Below are 26,163 nucleotides of genomic sequence, written 5' to 3' on the forward strand. Positions count from 1 at the left end.
TTTTATTTTACCCCTTAAATAGAAGGTTTAGTTCCTAGCTCCACCCCCTCACTTAACAAACAATTAACCTTAAGTGACCGCTTCTATCTTATGAAAGAGTCCTTAATTGATCAGTTCTTATTTCTGCCTGACTCAGTGCTAATTTCTGCCTGACTCAGAAGAGAGAGAGCTGTGGTCTCTTTTGAAGTTTTAATATGCTGTTAACGCAGAATGCAAGTGAAACACGAGGTAAAGAAAACAAACCACAGTATTCAAAATATAGAAAGGCAATAAAGTAATATAAAATACAAAAAATAAAAGCAAACTAACCTTTTCTTCACAGCAAAGTGTAGCAGAGTCTGAATGAGCCTTTCTGGTAAAGCTTTGAAATGTTTTATTTTACCCCTTAAATAGAAGATTTAGTTCCTAGCTCCACCCCATCAGTTAACAAATGATTAACCTTAAGTGACCTCTTCTATCTTATGAATGAGTCCTTAACTGATCAGTTCTTATTTCTGCCTGACTCAGCTCTAATTTCTGCTTGACTCAGAAGAGAGAGAGCTGTGGTCTCTTTTGAAGTTTTAATATTCTGTTAAAACAGAATGCAAGTAAAACACAAGGTAAAGAAAACAAACCACAGTATTCAAAATATTGAAAGGCAATAAAGTAATACAAAATACAAAAAATAAAAGCAAACTAACCTTTCCTTCACAGCAAAGTGTAGCAGAGTCTGGATGAGCCTTTCTAGTAAAGCTCTAAAATGTTTTATTTTACCCCTTAAATAGAAGGAACAACAGTGCAGCCTGAGCTCATTTTCAGAAAATCCAGTTGTAATACCATACAGAAAACAAATGTTGATAACTCTTTAACTATAATAGCTAGACTAAAAATGTAAACACAAAAGTTGTTCAGCAGACACTGACCTTCCCAACAGTGTAAATGTTGATAGTGTGTTTCAAAGTCATTATTAAATATTTGGCAAGGAATGCTGATATTGTGCATATTTTTTACTTTTTTTGGAAAAGCAAAACATGATATCTTGGCCAATGCACCATGTAGACATATACAACTTGTATTCAATTTGTTTGTATGAATATCAGCTTTAAAATGATACCTTAACCATTACTGTGTGATGCTCCTTTTATGGCGATATTCACAGAAATATGATTACTATAATATTCTCCTAGTTGATAAACAAAGCAGAATATCCCATCACTTGTGACACACAGAGGCTACATATCAGTGTAGAAGCTGTGTGTCTCAATGCCAGCTTCAAAATGATGCATGACTTATGTCATCACCATGCTCTCTTGCAAAGATATGGGCATAATAATGAGAATTATTGGAAATGTATAATTTTCATAATCCTACAAGTCAAACAAACTTTGATATCTGTAGATGTGTACAGTAGACAGACACAGTTCTTTTACCATGTTGTTAGTATTAATACTGTCTTCAAAATGAGGTATTACTTGGCACACTGACATGTTCCCTTGCAAAGTTATTTACCAAAATATGAAAAAAAATCATTAATTTCCATAACCTAAGTCAGAAACAAACTTCGATATCCGTGCATGTTTATAACATACAGGCACAATTATTTTACCATGTTGGAACTATGAATACTGTCTTCAAAATTAGGTATTACTTAGCACATTCAGATGCTCCCTTGCAAAGTTATTTACCAAAATATGAAAACAATCATAATTTCCATAACCATAAGTCTGAAACAAACCTTGATATATGTACATATCTACAACATACAGGCTCAGTTCTTTTACCATGTCAGAACTATGACTACTGTCTTCAAAATGAGGTATTACTTGTACATTCAGATGCTCCCTTGCAAAGTTATTTACCAAAATATGAAAAAATCATAATCTCCATAACCTAAGTTCTAAACAAATGGATATCTGTACATGTGTACAGCATTCAGATGTTACAGGAAAAATATGCTGTGTGTCATAACTTGAAAGAGAGAGTTATATTATCATAAGACTTCCCTTGTCTGATTGTAGATGATGCCATAGCTTCCTCCTCATTAGTATATGCAGTCACACTCCTTAGTAGGCATGCGTTGTTACATCAAGTTAAGAGAACTCATTATAAATGCAGAGATAACATGCTGTGAAGTGATGTCACTCTTGGTAATCTAAACATAGATGATTTCCCTTTAGAAGGAGGTACCTTCATTCAGAAAAGGCTAAGTGATAAGATGAATGAAAATGTAGCACTTATCTTTACCACTAAAAAGAATTTAGATGATTTAGCTATGTCTGATATATGGGTAATGGATGGCACATATTTTGTTAGAGGAACTGCTTGCAGACAATTGTACACTATGCATTCACTTGTAAAGTATAGAGCATACACAAAAACAGTACAATTGATATAGTGCTTGATGAGTAAAAAATCCCTCAAAGTGTATAATTTCATGTGGCACTGTGTATTTGCTTTAATTGAAGATAATTTAAAATGTCAAGTGAGCTATATACTATGTGATTTTGATATGGCTGCTGTCAAAAGCATTAGACTGAATGTGGATAATGTAACTTGTAAAGGATGCTTCTTTCATTTTGGAAGAAACATATGGAAGAAGATACAAAGTTTAGGGCTTGGATCTTTGTATAACAGCAGTATGTCCTTCCAATTGTCAGTGAAAAAGCTTGCTGCTTTAGCTTTTTCTTAGCAGAAAGAGATGTAATAACAACATTCTATATACTAAGGGATAGCTTTCCAAGGGAAAAGAAGGAGCTCTTAAAAGTTTTCGCTGAATGGTATGTTTTGGGGAAACGTAGGTCATTTTCCTCTAGGTCTACTCATGAAATACGATTTCCACCATTTTTTCCAGTTAAGTTTTGGAATGTATCAGTGTTAAATGATATGTACTTGCCAAGAACTCAGAATTCAGTTGAGGCTTGGCATTGTAGGTTCAAATGTTTAACAGGGAAACATTTATCAGATTTGAATGCTGTAATATCAGGTATTGTAAGGGAACAGAATTGAGTTGATGAGTTGCATTAGCGCATGTGTACTGCTTGTCCATCATCTCCTAAAAAGCATCAAATACGATGTCAATAGCAGTTTGAAACCATATTCTCTCATAAAGAGGATTACTCAAATTTGCAATATATATGTGCGATTGCCAACCTATTAAAAATGTGAAATACAGTCAGAAATTAATGTTGGAGATTAAATATCACAGATTTTAATTTACTTTTTTCAGTACCTATTAACGTGGATATTATATTTGGGAATTAGCACTGTTTGGTGGAGTTTGGTTGCACTAACACTACAGGGGTTTCTGTTGCATTTGCTAGTTGCATTTTCCATGTAATGAGTTTCGTTCATGTTGTTTTTTGATATTCTGAACTTTCGTTGTACTGTGCTCCATAAAAAGCATTTTGATGGTATGTACTTTCGCTATTTAAACATAGACCCATATATATATATATATATATATATATATATATATATATATATATATATATATATATATATATATATATATATATATTATATATGTATATGTATACATAAATATACAGATATATATGACAGCTACGAACACATGCAATCAGAGGGTCATGCTGCTACACACTAAAAGTCTAAATCTGAAAATGCACTCTCTGGAAGTATTCCTTAAAATGGGGAACAATGACATCTGTGCTGTAACAGAGACCTGGTTAAAGGCAGCAGGAAGCGCCCCTGCACTACCAGCCTATAACTCATTCCACAACATGTGGCTGTAGAACTTGGACTGAAGCTCCAAAGGTGGTCGTATTTTCATATTCATAAAGGATGCACACACCTCCAGAGTGGTAGACCAACATTATGCATTACAAATCCTGCAGGCGTAGCTAACATTGGGTAAGACAGTCATTCAGGTTGTAGCCTACTGTAAGTCCCCAAACATGTCCCAAGACTCACACTCCATGTCCGTAAACACCCTGTAGAATATTAGTGTCCAACCTAATACTCTCCTACTGGTTTACTTCAACTACCTCACAATTAACTGAGAAAGCTACTCATGTACCGATGCACATGCCCATCACATCGACCTGGTCCTTCCTAACATGGATGACTGTTGCTCTACACCAATAGTGAACTCCTCCCTTGTTATATCTGAACACAAATTAATCACCTTTGGAAATCCACAGCCCTCCCACCCTGTCCTCACAGATAACCACCATGAAAAGCCTTTCCAAAGCTAACTATGGCCTCATAAAAACAGAAGAGTATAACCTCATGGCAGACATGCAAATGGAGACTAGTTTCATGACAGCTGAATCAAACAACAATGCACTATGAACACATACATAGGTGCATGGATACCACCATACCCAATAAAACCAGGACCCTCACCTCCAAAAAAAGGAAGCTGATCTGGTAGTCCCCTACTATAAAGAAACTGTACAACAGAAGTAGGGAACTGATATGGAATAAGATGAAGTCTCAAGACTGGAAATAAACCCTTATCAACCCCAATTAAAAGTTGAGATCCCTCATCAAATGCTACAAAGTTAGCTGTGAGAATAGAATTGGAGCACATAGTAAAGAGAACCACAAGGCATCATACAGTTATGTAAAGAATCTCCATGGCAATACCAAGATTTGTTCTGAGCTACTAGACAATGGTACCTCCCAGACAAAGCCAACAAATAATGCCAATATACTGGCTGACATCTTGAGTGCAAACTTTAGCCCTCTCTCACCCCCAAAGGACCAATCACAATACCAGTATACTGCTAGGGACTCAGTATTACTGCAGTGCAGGTTAAAACACCACTATCTAAGGCCAAGAATACAGCTTCTATGGGACCTGACAATATCCCAGGCTGTGTTCTACATGAACTACAAAGTGACCTAGCACCTCACCTATGTACCCTGTTCAACCGCAGCCTCACCTCAGACTTTGTCCCTACTGAATTGTGCACTGCTACAGTCACTCCTCTCCACAAATGAGGTGTGACTACAGACCCTGGGAAATACTGCCCCAATTGCCTGACAAGTCTGTTATGTGAAGCTATGGAATGCATCATCATGCACTGAATAAGCAGGGATACGGGAATCTGCAGACTCAGGATCCCACACAGTTTACTTTTGTGAAGGGTAGGTAATAACTGCTAATTTAACCTGGTCAACTTCATGGGGGTCAGTCACCCGAGCTGTGGATAAAGACAAGGTGGTACATACAGCCCACCTTGATCTGACCAAAGTCTTTGATAACATTCCCCAGTCAGGAATCATGCAATAACTCACTAAGCTAGACTTCAACCCCTATATCACTTGGTGGAACTGAGGCACAAACAGAGGGGTAGATTGGACATACTGCTGTCACACATTGAGACAGTTGCAGATGTCACTGGGTTTGTTGTAACAACCTTTATGAGGAATATGACATTGGTAATACCAATAGATGTGAATATTTACTGACTGCATTCCCCAGAGTCCACGACTGATTTACCAAGGACACCGACTCTGTGGGGAACAGACAAAACATAACAAGCAGACATGTGGCCAGTCTGTGGACAGCGTGCCAGTCGAGAGGTATGTCAGAGACATAGCACTTTGAGTCATGACATTACACACTAAATGCATGTCCACACAAACTCTGTCAATCTATCACTCCACCATGTGTATAACAGCACTGATGACATAGAAGCTGTTCACAAATCAGGGGATATGTCACATGTTGGTTGGCTGTCTCCACATGTCCTGTCCTGTGCTGTTTTGCCTCGTACTGTATGTGAATCTGTTGGCCACAACCTGTGTAATGTCTCTCACACAGACAAGGAAAAGGGGCAAGTACCACATTAAGGAATGTCCCATATGTCAGAACTAGCAGCAGTGTCCAGACCCACAGCACAATACAATGTGGGCACCTACATAGTGGTATGGCCGTAGCAATACCTGACACCTGCACATGTATATGTATATATATATATATATATATATATATATATATATATATATATATATATATAAAACATGCATACATGTTCCAGAATGCCCATACAAACATATGCTGCTGATAGACCACCCACAATTGGGGCAGCATGCACAGTTGGATGAAAAAGCAGCTATGCCACTCATATCACCCCCCTCCCCCCACAGTCCAAATAAATAAATGAACAGTACACTGCTACAAACTTATGATAGGCCATACACAATGGCCAGACATACAGCAACTTCTTAGCAAAACAAATAAAATGGCTGAACACAGCAAAGAAAAATACAACCAGCCAGTAATTCAGATGTTTTCATTATACTCTGATGTCTTGGCCAAATCCTTCAAGGAGTAAATCATTACCAGAAATTCATGCCTTAATCACAAGAAGCAATTAACACCTAATTACATAATTGAATACACAGCCTCTAATTACACTCCTCATTTAACCCCCTATGGGATAAAGTATCACAGTTAATATTAATACATTGAGTCTGTACATAACAATTGTCCTTTCATGAATGTTTCAACAAACTGAAGAACAGACATTTTCAAAAACAGTACCTTGGGACCGACTACTGTCCCCTTTGTGAGATTTATTCAAATCTATGGCTATAAAACTGTCATATTTCTTATTGGTAATATGTCTCACATGTTCTAACAGCCATATTTTAAAACATATGTTACTGTCCCCCACATAAAATATGTTACAAGGGCATAAAAGAGCATTCTGTATACACCATCCTCTTCAATGTACAGACTTCAACATGCTTCCCAACCTTTTCCCTCAGCAGGAATTACAGTACTAAATAATTGTAGACCAGTATACCTATCAACCTACTACTGTATGACATCTGGACAAAGCTTGACATAATTGGTGGACTGAGGCTCAAATACATGGCCATACTTGAAATATTGCTGTTATACACTGAGAAAGTTGCCAGTGTTAAAGGGTTTGTTGAAGCATATCTTTTCTGAGGGATTTAAAGTCAGAAAAAACAAATGAATGTTACCATCTACATAATGCATTCACCAGAGTATGTTACTTATTTGACAAGTACACCTGTCTGGGATAGCCCATATGTAACAGGCTAACCTGTGGCCATTATGTGGATGGCCCTACAGTTGAGAGCTATGCAGAGACAGAACTTTTTCAGACTGAAACCCATGCAGAAGTAGCATGTCCAGACAAACCTTGTTAAACTAGCAGTATTCCAAACATATAACAGCAATACTCACATTCTGCCCCTAAATCTTGAACCTTTCCCACCATGTATTTGGCTTGTCTCTACAAGTCTTGCTGTAAGAGGTAGTAGCTCACACAACTCCAGGATGTCTTCCTCACAAGTAAGGGAAAGGGAAAATGCCCACGTGGAGTACTCATTTATAGGAGTATGTTACCATGACATTGCTAATGGAAGAATTACACAACTGCTCTGCATGCAATTAGCAAATGGGGAACCCCAATAGGTGCACAAAACATCACCTGGTCATGAGCATCACTTACAAAAGCCATGTTGCCACCTATTCAAACCAGCTCTATCCCTTTAGTACAGAGAGAGAGAGATAAATAAATAAATGAAACATAAAGTAGAAAAGAGAAGACAAAAAAAGGTAAGTGGAACATGTAAGCAAGTAATTGAATGCAGTACTTGGTCTGTAATAATGGGAAATATGATTTGGAGGAATATATATCCCAACAAGATTTGCTGTACTAATATCCTGCTAAACAGCTGCTATGGCCATAGCATATGGTCCTCTCTGCAGTGGAAGATATCACAGACATACCTCTCAACTGTACAGATCTTCACAGAATGCCCACATTTTACCATCATATATTTTTGTCTGTTCCTCCTAAAATCTGTACTTTTATGGCAAATAGCTGAGGACTGAAGTCATCAAGTAATGACAAACACTTGAGTTTAAGACTCCACATCCTTAAGAATATTCAGCGTAATGCAAAATGTATCATTCTATGAACTTCCTATGTTTGTAACAGGAATATTTAAAGTCTGTCCCTATTTAAACCCCATCATTTTAGGGTTTGTCCAGATGTGATACTCTGAGAGGTTGCAAGGTAGGATCACAGCTCAGGAGCCTGACTCACCCTGGGAAGGGACAGCTCATATAGGACAACCACAGGGTTGTCTGTCAAGCAGTTGTGACTGTGCCACTGCTAGTCCAGTTAATGAGATGATTTCCACATCCATGTTACCTGTGATTATGAGTATGACACACGTATGCCTTGTAAAGCTAAGACCTATAGAGGGCATGTGCATAGTAAAGTACTGTTGCAGACGTGTGTTGAACTGCATGTGATATACTGAACTAATAACATTCAACTATACAGTGTTCTGCTGGACAATAAGCACATTTGTGACTGATATCTGTAGTCATATGCAGATATACCTGTGTTATGTCAGACAAACCATTGGCAGGTCTGTGAGTAATGACATTGTAACATAATAGCCTACTTGTGACTATTGGACATCTTCCAGGTTATCACAGTAATGTTAGACCCTACTGTGCAATCAATGTACTAATGTATGGTGCAACTGTATTAATGCAGTGTCAATACTGATGTGCCCTTTGATACCCATTTATGTGTGCCATTGTCCAGACATACTGCTGTAACAGGTTGAGAAGTATGATTGAGCAGCAAGACTGTAAATACAGTGTGCCATACTAATATACAACAGAAATGTATAGCAGGTATCCCCTGAGCACATGTATGTATGCATAAGTTTAGCTGGAAGGCACAAAACTAATCACATGGGTTTCAATCATTCAGGTACATAGGTTGTGCATGTTGCATGCATACAATATCAATGTCAGTGGATATGACAGACAGAAATGTGTACAGCTACTGGTTGTTCATTGCCCTGACACTGATATGGGTACTAGAGTAGGCATGATTATCACATATTAATCAGAGAAGTGTCCACCTGTGTTATGACCCTCTGTCCATGCCTACCACTACCAGCTATATCAACACCTGTATACTGTGGATATCACAAGTATACACACACCTGTTGGAATGCCAGGTATGTAAGCTGTAAGGCAATCAGACCACAGAAGATCATTTTATAATGTTTTTCATCTTGAATGTAACCCATAACCTGCACAATTCCATTGAAATACAATCAAAGGTGTTTCTAGTTAGGTGAGCAACTATTGCCAAGTGAAGATATGTTAGAGTCCAGACCAAGATGGATGAATGCTGTAACCATCTCATGAGGTGCATACACAACATATCAGTTTAAGGGTATGCGCACTCATTCAACTGGCATATTGTACTGAGTATTATTTTCAAATGTTTTCACAGACCAGATTGTTATGTTTTCAATTGAATTGTACAGGCTATAGGCCACACTACAGGTGGGAATTGTTATGAAATGAGTTATTGTGGTGTCATGTTCCAATTGCACAAATACCAGGCACTGTATCAGGGGTGTATACCCTTTATATCCACTGTAGCAATATGGACACAGCAGTACCTGACCTGTATATCCAGCCTCCAGCAAGGTAGAGTAATCCCCTTTGGTGGACAGCAGCAATACACAAACCACATAATAGGTTGCTACATTGGCTGTACAGGGACGCATAGCTGCAGGCAACAACTTGAAAGCAAGTCCACCTGTATCTGAGCAAGCATGTAAGTTCACAGGTGACTTCCTGTAAGGCTGACTATGACTATAAATCAGACATATCCACACCACCATCCATACCACCAAGGACAATTGCAACTGTGTCTCCACATATGTTGTAAGTCTCAGAGGATACAACACAATTCACCCTGTAATGGGGGTAAAGAACACATCATACACACATGCCATGGATATAGGCAACTTGCATCACACAGATTAGGTGGGAAAATCACCAGCCTGTCTACCCCAGTTGTACAGGAGGGATATGCACATCAACCACACTCCTCCCCTCAGTAATGGTAAGCATGTACATATTGCCTACTGATGGCAACAACAGTATATTTCCATGGGGCATAATGACATCATTGTCTGCCACCTACATGAACTCAGGCATGTGCTCACAGCTCCATCACACAACACAGTTAAACACAGACCTGCCACCATCCACACAGCATCCACATGGAAGATGCCCACTGTCAACCCTCTACACAGAAATGAATGGAGAATAGAGGATTATGCAATCACGTGTTCAATATTGGGAGGAATAAGATAGCTTAGGGACAGGCATGTAATGCAAGCTGCTATAGCCATGATAGCTTGGATGGTTTTGGTGCAGTGTGGATTATTTGCAAGTAATAACCACTGTTGGTGTGCATTTTGACAACCGTATGAGGTCCTGTGACATTTATCCTGTTTATGTCTTCCAGGTAACATGGAGAGTGCTCGCCTACCAACATTCTCTGTTGGGGAAACTGACATTATCACCCAATATATGATTGGACATTATGCCCTGTTGTTTGGATGGAGAGCAGAAGATGTGCAGGAGAGTACTGCCCTGTGGAACAGTGTGGTCCACAGGGAAAATGATGTCGGCCTGCACAGCAGAACTTATGAGCATGTGTAGCATCGGGCCATTGACCTCATCCACCATGTCTGTCAATGGGCTGCTGCTGTACTGAGGGACTGGCTAGCCACAGATGAGGCCCGATTTATACAGCCCCCACTGACACCCACTGAGGAGCTAATCACCAAACTTGGGGCACATTCCCAACGCACAAGCCATGGCGCTGAGGGAAGCATTGCGGAGGTGGGTTGCACACACACACTGGACGAAGAGCGTGCAGGTAAGAGCAGGTGGGGATTAGTATGCTAATGTATCAGACATACATTATCTGTATTGTATCTACATGCATGTGTCAGGTCCGATTGCAGTTGTGGATGGGGTTTTCTAATACACAGAGGTACACATCTATGGTGAGGACAGGACATTGTGTATTATTGCAGTTAGTACTGTAGATGTTCAGACATAGGTTCATAGGTTCATAGGTTGGTACCAGGCTATTGGCCCTAGGGTCTATATAAGCCTAGCCAAAAGGTTCCCTGACTTTTGCCACCCAAAAAAATTATTTTCCTGTGCCACTGTCGAGCAGAGCCACAGAAGTGATCCTCTGGGTGAATTTTGTATCTCCTATCCAATCATCAAGATTTTTCTTGAAGTATGCTAATGAGGAGCTTTGCTTGATATAGATAGTTACTTTGTTCCAGAGTATGGGAAGTCTCTGGGACAGGAATCTATCCCTCCTTTATTGTGGTGACAAGGTTTAGGTCCCCACAGCGTGTAGCTCGTAGGGATTGGGATTTCTTTAAGTGGACCGTGTCCAACTGATCTGGGTTTGACATCGCTTTGTGTGTTAGGCAGAGATGGCCTCTGAGTAAGCGATATTCAACAGAGTAAAGCTGCAGTTTTTTGAGACGGTCTGCGTAGGGCATCTATTTGAGGCTGGTAATCCTCTTTGAGAGGTATTTCTGTGGCCTTTTCAGTTGTTGTAGTTGTCTTGTGAGGTACATATGAAAAGGGGAGTTGTACTCTATAATGGGTTTAATGAGTGATGAGTAGAGGGGAACAATGACCTCTTTTTTCATGGATGAGAAACCTTTTATGATGAGGTGTGCCATGTAGAAGGATTTCCTGACTACTGCGGCAATGTGATTATCAAAGGAGAGACTACTGTCCACCTGTGTCCCAAGGTCTCTTACCACACTTTTGGTGTTAAGTAGACTACTGCCTATGTGGCAGTTCATGGGTACAGAGTTTTTACCAAAAGGGATAACAAGCACTTTTTGGCATTGAGCTTGAGGCCATGACTTTGACACCAGGCATCTGTCTCAGCGGGGCCCTTTTGTAGGATGTCCACATCTTAAGGAGTTTTGATTATGGTTTCTAGTTTGCAGTCATCTGTGAACTTCATTAGCCAAAGTCCATCTCTGTTAGCCTGTACTTCAGAGAAGTAGATACCAAACAGGAGAGGACCCAGGACTGAACCCTGTGGTACTCCATTTGTCACTGGTCTGAAGTTGGATTTGGAGTCTGCTACTTTCACTATGTGGGTTCTGTCAGTGAGCCAGTTGGCAACCCTTCTTGTGACATAGGGATTTATACCTAGTTTAGTGAGTTTATCTATAATTCCAGAGTGGGGGATGGTGCTGAAAGCCTTGGAGAGATCTAGATAGGCTGTGTGAACCACCTTACCCTCATCTACTGCTTTGGTGACCACTTCAAAGAAGTTTATCAGGTTTAGGAGACATGATCTGCCTTTTACAAACCTGAACTGGGTGGGGTCCTGAATTTGGAGATTACCATTGTCATTGTTTGTAAGTTCCATGATGACATGTTCCATAGTCTTGCAGACCAGGCTCATCAGGCTAATGGGTCAGTAGTTTCCGGGGTCCGTGGTGGCTCCCCCTTTGTGGAGTGGGATAACTGTCGCTGTTCACCATTCAGTGGGCACATAGCCTGAGGTGAGGCTATGATTGAACATGGTACTTTGGTGGGGTGCCAGCTCGTTCTGTAGTTAATGTAGAACACAGCCTGGTATGTTGTCAGGTCCCATGAATGCTGTGTTCTTGGATTTGGAGAGTGAATTTTTTACCTGTGTAAAATGTGTTTACACTGTTTACATATGTTTACATGCTGCATCCATCCTGTACCAAGACCACATGTGAGTCTGTTGACAATAACTCCCTCTCACAACAACCTAGGACCCTCTGGTCTGCATATGGGACAGCAGCCTGAAGCTTGTGAGTATGCCATTTTTCTGTTGTTGCCTGGCAATACCACAGGCATGTGAAGCACATGCAACTTACCATGCACACAACCATCAGTATTAGCTATATTGCTTTATGTAATAGCTATATTGCTTGTTGTGCATGTTCACTTGTGCTAGAGTTAACTGTATTGAATCACAGTGGTCACCACTGGGGCATATCTGACATGAATTCAACATTCCTGTAGCATACCTCACAACTTGTCAGTGCCAAGACATCTGGACAGAGGCCAGCAAAATGGGCTGGGCAAATGGCCAAAGGTAGGGTCATGCATGACACATTAGTAGTATACAATGGATATAAATTGTGTATACACCCCACTTAATATGTGAGGTGTGCCTGCTACATACTTATTCGGACCACAATATGACAGTCCACACCTCTTCCAGCCTTTAATGTCACCCATAACAGGAACAGTTCACTTGTAAAACCAAGCATCTGGACTAATGCATTGCACATACAAGGCTGGCCACCTGTGAGGGTATCAGATGTTGTATTAGCATGATGCTTCAGTCAGATATGATATCTCATGCTTTCATATGTGTCAGTACACTCACTGTGGCCTATTTCGCTATACTATCACATACATGGGCATTGTTAAGGCACACAGACCACCTCCGACCACGTATAGGTTGCAAACATAAGGATATTCCAGACACACCTGTACAGAGGAATGTACAATGGTTTATCCTGCTGAATGTGAGGCAGATGCTGTTACCACACTATATAAATTCATGGCAGCGGGAGATGGTCACCAGCCGTGTAGCTTATACACATCAAAATGGTATAAGCCGCACAACATATGATTCTCACACACCCACAAACAGTTGTCAACATTAAGATTAGAACTCCTGCCTATCTAGGTAGTCCTACTATCGTGCTACACAGTTATCAGATGCACCACAAAGCTTATACACTTCCACCTCTTTCACAGGTACTTCTAAGGTGGATGACATCAACAGGACTACTACATTGGAGTAAAGGGAAGCGTAAAGGGTAGTACACAGGTCAAAAATGGTATAAGCCAGAAGTACATGATTCACACACACATACTTGGCAGTAATGGGATTAGAACTCCTGCCTATCTAGGTATGTCTACTATAGTGTTACACAGTCACCGCATGCACTACAGAGCTTACTGAACTTTCACATGGGCAAAGCTGCTGATAACTGCACAGCTGTGGTAAAGTATTACAGGTGGCAGACATTCTGCCTTCTATTCCACCCGTACATCAAGCTAGTTCTTCCTGTCTTGCACTTCAACTAGCATTATGGCTTGACACTTCACCAGGTTATTGTATCAAGAATTGTGGCACACCTGATTTCCATCAGCAGTACTCATTCATCACAGATGAAGCTCCAGTACTTACTTGCTATGTCCACTGCTCCTGGCATGTTTGAAGGGCATTTATCTGTGCTTTTACCCATTGATCTGGAGCAATTTTCCATTCTGAGGCACTGTTGCAACTGCCTCATGTACACAAACAACTCTTCCCTCTAAACTCCAAACACTCAGACCTGTGAGGGTTACCCATATATCACCCAATGTGGACATATGAAGTCACCAGCAAAGACTGGACTAACAGGTCAAGAGGATAAGATCAACACCTGTACCACATGATGTGGAACATGTAACTCACTATGATACCCAGTTTGACAGCCATGACATACAGTGAAAAGCCACATACCCAGCTTCCAAGAGGCACTCAATGGACATTTAGTCAAACAGCACAGACCAGCAAGACCAACACGCACTCAGGCACCGTGACATGGCACATGCCAAGGAACACATATTTCATCTACACAGTGTTCCTCTCAACCTAAGCTTCTAAGGGTAACCACCTTGCACAATACAGTGATCATGGGTAACTCAGTACTGAGGCACACACATATCCCACTCACTAAGTTGAATATGGACCAGGTAACAGCCAAATATCTATCACATGCCAGCATCCAGCAAATGACACAGCCAGTCATGTCATTCCACAACAGCCACGAGTATCACTCTGTACCCATGTGGGTGTGAATGACTTGGGACACACCTCCCTGGACTACATGACAAGAGACATGGTTGAACTCTCTGATTATGTGGTCCAGGCAGGTGTGACAGTAGCCCTGGGCAGTGTACAGCTGTCATCCAGAATGATGCAGCAGTACTATCAACAGATGACTTGACTGCAGCATTGGCTTATGTGTTATGTGTCTTTCCCAGGGGACGCAGTACCTGTCTGCTTGGGAAGACATGATTGACAGAACCCAATGACTTGCCACAGATGTCCTACATCTGTCACTGCTGGGTTTCCAGGTACTGGCTAAGTGTCTTGCCACCACTATAATGCCTTATTAGGCAGTGTTTCTAATGTTATTACCACCATAACAGTGCAATCTTTGGGTCATGCTGCTCAACAGTAGACATCTAATTGTCAGGATGCAGTCACTCATAGCAGTCGTTGGAGTGGAGGACACTTGTCTGCTGTAATGGATAGGTGGTTCCAGCTATGATGCACTCCACAGCTGTCAGTCCCCAAACATGGACCACATCTCCACAGATGGTGTTGTCACCATATTCTTTATGGCTAGGAACACCTCCAGACTAGTATCCCATCATAATGCATTGGAGATACTGCCTTGGGGTAATAATGCAATCCAGACCATAGCCTGCTATTTGTCCACATCTATGTCCCTAGACTGTCAATCCACATTCCTCAAAAACCTGCCATCTATGATGGTCCTCCGCAACACTGACATAGTATGAGTCTTCAGGTACTCCTCCATCACCTTGGGAAAGTAGCCAAGTGCCAGTACAGTGGCCCAACACTTCTGGAATTCATTGTTTCAATTGCACTGGACCAGCTCATACTGACCTCTGGTAGAGGATGCAACAACCTTGACCTGTATTGCCTACTTAAATATGGGACTGTTGATCATTCACAGATGTCAGAATCTGCATGGCGAGATTCACACAGGCTGTAATCAACATGGAACTCAACATGTCAGCCACACCCCCCACAAAGGTAACCACTTTGCAAAACCTCTCCAAAGCTGACTTTACAGCCATGAAAACAGGGGTCGATGTCTTCACTGCACCAATGGCAATGGGAAATAGGTGCATAACTGTGGAATCATACACATAGGGACTGTACAAACAGGTGCATGAATGCATGGTACTAGCCAACATAACCCATACACTGTCCTCCAAATGCTGTACACTGTCCTCCAAATGCTGGGAGACAATGTGATGGCCCCCTGCCATTACTAAAGTGTACATCAGAAGGAGGACACTGTTGCATAGAAAGGTGGTGTCCCATGAGTGTTGAACTCCCTTATTTGCCTCAAACACAACTTTGGATCCCTCATGGAATCCCCTATAGGCATCTATGATGGCAGACATGCAGCAGACACTGATGACAGTCACAGCAGTCTTTGATAGTTACATCAACAACCTCCAGAACATTAAACACAAGTACTGCAAGGTACTGCATAATGCTAATACCTATCCTGAGACAACAGATATTGGCTACAGTGTTGGCAACACATTCAGTGCCAGCTTTATCCCTCTCTCCCCCTACAAGTGATGTGCTGAGTGAATGTGTTCTCACATGCTGTATACCATTTCTGTTCTAGGTGTCTGTGTGTCACCAGGATGTGGCCCTACAGCAAGATCATGGGGTATGGCAGTGTGATAACACATCTATCATGTCATATGCAGGGTACAGTATGTTCACAGAAATCCCTGGTCTGTAACACAGTGATTGCATATGCTTCACAGATTATAGGGCTGATGGTTGTACATAGGTATATGTTGATTTACATCTGTTGTAAAATGGAGAATGGTACGTGTTGTGGTTTGGACACACCTCCAATTGCTAATAACCACATCCACAGAGGTATTCATCAACCAAGCACACTGAAATTACTTTTCACACACACACACACACACACACACACACACACACACACACACACACGCACGCACGCACGCACACACACACGCACGCACACACACACACACACACACACACACACACACACACACACACACACACACAGTGTGTAGTAGGTGAATGGGCCTGAAGGCTCTACAAGGCTAGCCCAAGGGAATACCCTGGCATCAGGCCACATGAAAATAGTTCCCAGTGTGGCTCAGGAGTAGAGTCACTGGAGACGTCCCCAGGGGTGGGTATTGTATTCCCCATTCACTCATCCAGATTTCTATTGTGGGTGGCCAGTGATGTGCACTGCTTCAGATGTATGCAATTTATATTCCATAACATGGACAGTGTCTGGGTTGTGCACATGTCCCACATGCATGTTCTTTGAAGTGTGGATGTGTGCTTGAGGTCTCTGGGGCATGTTGTGTGGACAGATTGGTATCTTCAGAAGTAGCATTCCTGACCTTGTTTGGTGAGACCTGGCTATGTAACTGAGGTAGTGATTGCACCAACATAGACAGTATGAGATGGGGGTTCACTGGAGTTATTGGTGTCTGTCCATACAGGGCATGTGTATAAGGCATGGTGTTACCTTTGTGGGGTACGTTTGCAGACTCTACAGTTGTTGCAGGTGTCCAGTGGGGAACATGGCAAAGGGTCACTGTACACATTGTTTGGGCTACTGAGGGGATGGAACAGGATGCCATGTCCTTTAACATGCTGGACAACACACAGTCAGGAGATGTAACACATCAAAGCACTTTCTGATGTCAGTGGCACTGTTGAGTTCAACAGGCATGTAGTCTACTGCAATCACACCATGGGTACTTTCTGTGAGGCAATTTGCAGGTGAAATACCGATATAGTGGTTGCTGCTTAGCCATGTGTGTTTGTGTATGATTCGTGGGTGGAGAGTGGTCTCTGAGTATTAGAAGGGTTGCCTACATTGTTCACTAATGCATACTGTCACATAGTCATTGCACATGGCACTAGACATTTAGGGCTGTGGATTATCTACACCAACCTCTATGGTGTATGACAACTGTTGGCCTTGTAATGTAGACATAGGGACATACACTAGGCCCTCAATATAATAATTTAACAAAACCCACCCCCAATCGATCCTGTTATTAGACAATCACACCAACCCCCACACAGGATACTGATGACGCACACACACACACACACACACACACACACACACACACACACACACACACACACACACACAATTGCCAGTACTGAGTTTTGAACCCATACCTAGCTATGTATTGCTACTACAGTATTGCTACTACAGTATTACACATTTATTGCACACACCATGAAGCTTATAGGATGGATGCTGTCACAAGGAACTTCTAAGGTGAGGAACACCACCAGCCCTTGTAAATACTGGCATTGGGTGATGGAGTGGGTGAGCGATTTCACAAAATATTTTTCCCTACACACACATTTACCAGGAGTGAGGTTCAAACCTCTATCTAACTATGTTTTCAGACCACTATGTTAATCATTTACCACATGCACCACTGACCTTACATGGTGTAGGGTTGCCAACAGGTACTTCTAAGGTGAATGATATCTGCAGGACTGCTAAAGTCAGGCACTGAGAAGTGTACTTTGGCCAAAATCTTTAAGGCACGGACATATATATGTACATACACACAAAAACTGCCAGGAAGGTAACTCAACCCCCTACCTATGCAATAATTGCTATTACATTGTTCTGAATTTATCACACACACCACAAAGATTATTGGTAGGATATTGTCCAGATATACCTCTAAGGTGAGTGACATCAGCAGGAATGCTAAAGGAGGGGTAAGGGAAGTGTAGTAAGTGTGAATAACCACAAAATCAGATCTTTACAAAGACACACACACTGTCTTACACAAACACACACATTTTCACAGTTGCCAGGACCAGGAATTAGAGCTCTTACCTAACTAGTTTGCTACGCTATAGTATTACGCAGTTATCGCTAGTGCCACAGAGCTTATATGTTGGAGAGCTGTCCAAAGGTTATCTTTAAAGATGAGTGACATCGGCAGCAGTGCCGAAGAAGTCCACTGTATTGTGAGACATGGGCTTCATTTCTCTAAGTGTAGAAGCATGTCCAATATGACCTTCTATATTGAGTGTGTGCATCCATTCCAGGGAGGGCTGAACTCCAGTTCAGGGTTTTGCATGCTACAGCAACACCTAGCAAACTGTTTCTGCAGGTTATCTGTAGATATGTTGCCAATATGGAGACACAATGGGCATAACACATGGGGATACTGTAACTTTTGCTCCCTGTGCTGCTTGTGTGACATGTTTGGTTGTAGCATAGATTTTCTGACATATCTACTGTTTTACATTGTGATGTATCATGTCATCATTTGCTGACAGTTATCATTCTTTGCTCACAGTTATTTACCAGGGAAATATAAGATGAATGAAGCTGAGACTAATATTCACATGAAAATAGTTCCCAGTGTGGCTCAGGAGTAGAGTCACTGGAGACGTCCCCAGGGGTGGGTATTGTATTCCCCATTCACTCATCCAGATTTCTATTGTGGGTGGCCAGTGATGTGCACTGCTTCAGATGTATGCAATTTATATTCCATAACATGGACAGTGTCTGGGTTGTGCACATGTCCCACATGCATGTTCTTTGAAGTGTGGATGTGTGCTTGAGGTCTCTGGGGCATGTTGTGTGGACAGATTGGTATCTTCAGAAGTAGCATTCCTGACCTTGTTTGGTGAGACCTGGCTATGTAACTGAGGTAGTGATTGCACCAACATAGACAGTATGAGATGGGGGTTCACTGGAGTTATTGGTGTCTGTCCATACAGGGCATGTGTATAAGGCATGGTGTTACCTTTGTGGGGTACGTTTGCAGACTCTACAGTTGTTGCAGGTGTCCAGTGGGGAACATGGCAAAAGGGTCACTGTACACATTGTTTGGGCTACTGAGGGGATGGAACAGGATGCCATGTCCTTTAACATGCTGGACAACACACAGTCAGGAGATGTAACACATCAAAGCACTTTCTGATGTCAGTGGCACTGTTGAGTTCAACAGGCATGTAGTCTACTGCAATCACACCATGGGTACTTTCTGTGAGGCAATTTGCAGGTGAAATACCGATATAGTGGTTGCTGCTTAGCCAAGTGTGTTTGTGTATGATTCGTGGGTGGAGAGTGGTCTCTGAGTATTAGAAGGGTTGCCTACATTGTTCACTAATGCATACTGTCACATAGTCATTGCACATGGCACTAGACATTTAGGGCTGTGGATTATCTACACCAACCTCTATGGTGTATGACAACTGTTGGCCTCTAGCACATATAGATGGAGTAAAGCACCAGCAGCCTCTAACATTTATAGCTAGTTTTGCCAGTAAAAATCCCCCATCTGTGTACACCGGTGGTGTAGAGTTTGTGGGAAAAAAACAGTCTGTAGGGTGTTTGCATAGTTTATAGTAGTGTGCTGTGCTGCTGCATGTGTAATTGGCTAATTCTGATACATTCCATCTGCCAGCTATGCTAGTTCTCCTTAATTGCCTTTCTACTGCTGTTTCCCCTTCCCAGTTCCTCCCTATTTAAGCCTCAAGGTGCACTGCGCATACTCAGTGCTGAAATGTAAACAGTGCTGCCATTTCCTCTTTTTTTTCTTTTTTTGTTTAAATCCCAGTATGTGGTGTGCACACCTGTTTAGGCTATAGACACAGTGTTCAGCCACAGCTGACACACCCCCTTCCTTAGCTGTGCTTAGCTAAGGGTAAACATGGGTCACAGAGCTCCAGTGGGCTTACAGCAAGCATGGCACTCCCCCTTATAAAGTCATTCAGCTCTTACACTTGCAATGTTGTATTGATGCACCTACACGGTTAGGTACAAGCTGACACTTTGAAGAAATATGTGATTCAGTATAACTCCCCTCATTTGCATACCCCAGTGTGTAGGTCATTAGTTACTGCACTAACACAGACCCTTTCCCCTTGACAACCAGTGTTCCCTGGTATTGTTTACATTCTCCATACCATTGACTATAATGGCAAAATGCAGATTTAACTTAAAATGAAGTTTTCCCATTTTTTTTTATTTCCGGCATGATCCCATTTGTGCGCCACTGCCTTATGCTTAAATGGCTAAGATCGCCCAAAAAAAGTTTAATTTTCATAATAATTAATCACTTTTCAATGCCAATGGCCTTATTTTTGGTCACTGGCATGTCTAATGTACATAATACATGCTTTTGCATGAGCTGTCATTCCTCCATTTTGTCAATTGCAGAAATGTACTCAGTTATTTTCTGAATACATTTCTGCACTGATGCTGATCTAGCATGGAGACCCGGTAGCTTGGTTGATCACAAAAATCATCTCATTTGCATGGTTTTCACCAGAAAATGAGGTGATTTGCATATTTGCTGGTTTTCTGTGCTAGAACAGTGTAGGACCACTCTTGCACATGAAAACAACACTTTCCTAGATTGCTCAGCAGCCACTGTTCCTGCATGGAAATTTCGGCTTGCTGAATCCTGGGGCATGTTTTAGTCTTGTGTGTTTATATGTTTGTGATGATTAGATGCACAATAAAGTAAGATAACAGGGTGTATGATAAGATTTTTGGTTCAGATCTAGATTATAGTTAAACTTGGCTGCTATGAGATATTTAGAGCTGGTGTTGAATAAAGAAAATCATGAATATTACTTGAAATGTTAAAATATTCTTCTAGTATAGCTTTTGATGTAGTATATAAATTAGTTATGAATTGAATAACTATTTATAATAGACATAGAAGTGAAAATGAAAAAGATGTACTTGCATTAAATGATGACTTCATGTTGAAAATATTCTTTTAGATGTTCTTAATTAAGTCCTTTCTCTTTTCTTTCTACATTTCCTTTTCTTTTATAGAGTATAGTTAAGGGAACTTAATAGCAGTGTTGCTTATTAGGGAAAAGAAAAAGAACAAAAGGTTATTTATTTGTCTTTCAACTTTTTCTTCTTCTGTTCAACCATCTTCCATTCAGTCCTCTCAGCATTTCTCTTGCGAGTGCTATTTGTCCAGTCCGTAACTTCAACTTGGTCAATTATGTTGTTAAGTAAGAATACTGTTGCTGTGTCCAGTGAATCAAATATTTTGGTGTGCTCAGGAAAGAAAATTTTCAGTCTGGCAGGAAACAATAAATGCGTTTTCAGTTGTTTTTTCTTCAGAGCTTTCAGGATGGGGTACAATTCTTTTCTTTTTGTTACCACACTCAAAGAATAATCATTGTCAAATCTGATAAGTGATCCTTGGTATTTTATTGAAGAATTTGACCAGGCTGTTTTAAGGATTAATTCTTTATCCTGACCGGAAAACATTTTCATTATAATAGATCTTGGTTTAGGTTTTGCTGAGACAGAAGAGTTAGGAGTTGTTGTTAAGGATCTGTGTGCTCATTCTACGCCATAGGAGAGTGATTGAGGCAGATTAAGCATAGTTGGTATCTGTGCAGTAAGAAAATTAGTGATGTTATCTCCTTCTGATTTCTCCAGGAACCCATATATATGAAGATTGTTCCTTCTGGACCTATTTTCCAAGTTATCTAGTTTGCCAAATAAATAGTTATTTTTGTTTTAGTAGAAACTCTGAGGGGTGTTCTTCTTCAGCTAGTTTTTTCCCCTGTCATTTAGAGAATATTCCATCTGTGAAATTTGAGACTTATGTTGTAAAATAATTTCTTGTAGTTGCTCAAGTTGCTGAGATCATTTGTCCTTGAAGGAATCTAATTTATTGCCCATTTTGTCTATTTTTAAGGATAGATCCTGTATATTTGTTAATAGTGAATGCAGCTCTATTTTAAGAGAGGAGTCTCAAGTTGAAGCTTTATTGTGACTCATTCTGGTAAGCTGAGTGATGTTTTCTTGTCAAGATGAATATAACAGGAATTTTTGTTCCAATTTAAAAAAAAAAATAGCTGAATATATTCCCAGTTATTTAGAAATTATATTATGATTAGTTACTCAATTAAAGTTTATTTATGATGAAAAATTCCTGTCAGAAATATAATCCAGGATAAAGAGCTCTTGAAGAGGGCTGCTACCAGATCACCACCTTGGCCAGACCCCCTCATTTTTTTCATATAATTAAATCCTATTATTTTTATGTTTAGAAATGGAGGACATGATTTGATTTTCTTTTATGAGTAGAATAATTTTTGAATATCAAGTTGTATTTCTAATTTTTGTTCCTGTTGTGCCTTACAAATATGAGATGGTATGTGGACATGAATGCAAACATTAACATCTTACAACTCATTGACTGTGTAATGAGTATATTTATTTGATCCTTTCGAGACATATCCTAGTTGATTTACATTGGTATGCCACTTGAATCAACATGGTTTTCATTGGTAAAGTCTAGAAAGGATAGTTTCTTTATGATTCATTTTGATTTTGGTCTTAGGCTAAAAATGATGGTATCATTATCTATGTTAATTGCAAAGGGTATAAATATGGATGCACAGAATAATTCTCCTAGGCTTTCAGCAGGATATCTATGATACTGCCAGCCCTTGTTGGGTTGCAATATTTGTTCCAAATTGTTTTAATTGTCATAGTCAATGACTAAGCACATTTATTTGATGTTGAGTAGTTAAAATAACAAGTTGTTTGTCTTTCAGCTTTTTCCCGGTAAGGGGTCGCCACAGCGGAACTCGGGTCTGCTAATGATTAGCAGTAGATTTTTTTTTGAAACGCCAAGGTGCCAGCTCAATGCCCAACCTTCAATGAAGGCATGCCCATTATGCACGCATGTCTTTTGAATACTACCCAACCACGGGGAGGACATGCAGACTCCACACAGAAGGACACTCCCAAGTCAAGCCGAGAATCGAATGGGAGAACCTCTTGCTGTGAGATAACAATGCTACCGCCATACCACTGTGGCTACAGTTAAAAATACCAAGTAAGGGTTGCATTTCATTGATTTTTCCATTCTGAAGAAACTATCCACTATTGTAGGGGACATATACATTGCACGGTAGGTTCCCAGAATTAATTACTGGATGAACAATTTCAAGTCCTGAGTTTTTTTTTTTTTTGTTTGTTTGTTTTTTTTTTAACATCTGGGTTTTAGGGTATATTTACCATGGCCAGGATATTGCTACTTATCCAACTGGATCTACAGCAATGGAAGGAGATCTGTGTTGCATTTCCATAAGAATGTATGCAAGAACATCACACAGGCATGGAAAGACTTCCAAGTCATTCTCTTTTATTTTGAAATTTCTACTATTTACAATGCTATCTTCATCTCTTTTTTCCTTACTTTTAAGCAACAAAGTAGGCAAATAAAGGCTAAAGTAATCAAACCCAGACTATAAAAAAATCACATTAGCCTTAATCTTTTGTATCTACAATTTTCACTCATTAATAGTTTTGAAAAACAAATACAATTCCATTTTCATCAGATGAGATCAAGAGATTATGCCTATGACTTTTTAATGTAATTTCTGGTCATTATTGTAATTTTATAATATTTTTAGAGTATCTTTATATTTTTAAAATGAAAATAAATTGTGTTACAGAAAAGTCAATAAAATAATCTGACAATATAATACACAGTACTATAAGAATAAGAAATATAGCCTGTGGTGAACAAGTGCAGAGGACTACAATGGCAAATTCTGTGATTATTCTGTACTTTTCTAATACTCAGACACTCCAAACTAAAGGCAGAACAGTTCAATAAGCCAGAGGTGATGGAAATGAAGTGCCTGAGAAAGGTGGTAGGATGCACACTGTGGGACAGACAAAGAAATGAGGACATAAGAGTAGAAGCCAAAGTAGCTCCAATTGCAGAAAATATCAAAGAGAACAGATTACGGTGGTTTTGGCACAGGTGTAGAAAAGCAGAAGACAATCTGGTGAGGACGATTTGGGATAGACAGGAAAAAGGTAAGAAGAAGCGAGTATGTCCAGCAATGAGGTGGATGGATTGTGTGAAAGAAGATCTGTGACAGTCAGGTATAAGAGAGTTGGCAATAGTTAACATGATAACCTGACCCCATGTAGAAAAATGGGAAAAGGGGGCGGCTGATGATGATATAAGGTAAGGGACTGTTCCCCTTGCACCCACCAATGTGTAGTACATGTCCTCATTTCCAGACCCTAAATATACTAACTTCACATTTGTACAGCAGGGCTACATTGACAGCTTGAAGGGTTGCAGCCCATGTATTATATATTTCATTTGTTGAAATGCATAGTTTTAGTCCATTTGGTAATTTTATATTTTGATTTATTTTACAATCATATGATACCACAAGTTTATACTTTTACATCAGATTTCTTTGTTTTAAGAATTCAGCATTTCTTGATTTTTTTTTTTTTTTTTGTTACTCTGCCTTGATATGTTACCTATGAAAATTACCCAGAGAGAAAAGAGACAAGACACACACTCTTGGCTCACCCTACAACTAGCATAAATATTTTATGATTAGCATGCAAAGACAACTCTTAGTCTAAAAATGCAGGGACAGAGTGACATCTAGCAGTAGCCTCAGATCCTGTGCTGTTGTTGCATTGCCACAAGACATTCTAGGGTACAGGGTCATTTGCATTCTCCAAGTTCATGAAGCACATGTGGACTGTTTTATATAACAAATAAAAGTACAAGTGATAACTTATGTAACCAAAAGAATCACTAAGCAAAATAACATGACACTGTACTCAAAATAAAATTACCACATATGTAAAAAATCCAAATAACAAATCCAATAACAGTTTTGGTGATTCTCTGTTCTCTAATCAGATATCCAATTTATGGAATTATCTACGTCAAGCAATTCTAAACACTGCCACCCACTCTAAATTTAAATATTTTCTGAAAGAACAATTTAACCACAATTGGCTGAGCTCTTGTACCAAACCTGGATGAAATATTTTCCTTTCCTTTCCTAAATATCTGCACACTATGGCTTTCTATCTACGTACTACTAAGCTAGCCTTGAATTTTTAACTTATTTTCCTTTTTTTACTTAATGCCTTAAGTTTTCCATCTTTCTCTATAACTATATAGGTTCATAGGTAGATACTAGGCTATCTGCCCTAGGGCATTTATAAGCCTAGCCGGAGTGTATTTGGCTTCCGCCTCCCTATTAGATTAGCCTATTGTGCTTCTGTAAAGTAGGTCACAGAAGGTACCCTTTTAAGATTAGTTTACTGTGCCTCTGCCTAGCAGGGACACAGGAGAGATCCCAGGGGTGAATTTGCGATTTATAGGTTCATATTGTATGTTATTCTTACGTACTTGCACTTATACTTGTTCTATCCTAACATGCTTTAAAATTTATTTTCTACCAAATGTATATTATCTTGTATTGTAAATATTTAACTCATTTGCAAAGTTATCTTTATTGTTTAAACATTGTCTTCATTTTATAATTTTTGTAATATTTGTAGCTTTTATGTGAAATACTTTGCATAATTTTTTTGTATTACTTAATTTTATGTAAAATTTTTGTATTTTGAAGATTTCCTCCCACTGAAAATGGGCTTCTGGCCCAGTTA

The sequence above is a fragment of the Protopterus annectens genome, chromosome 2.part1, assembly GCF_019279795.1.
Source record: "Protopterus annectens isolate FY-2018-M chromosome 2.part1, PAN1.0, whole genome shotgun sequence".
Classification (NCBI taxonomy): domain Eukaryota; kingdom Metazoa; phylum Chordata; order Ceratodontiformes; family Protopteridae; genus Protopterus; species Protopterus annectens.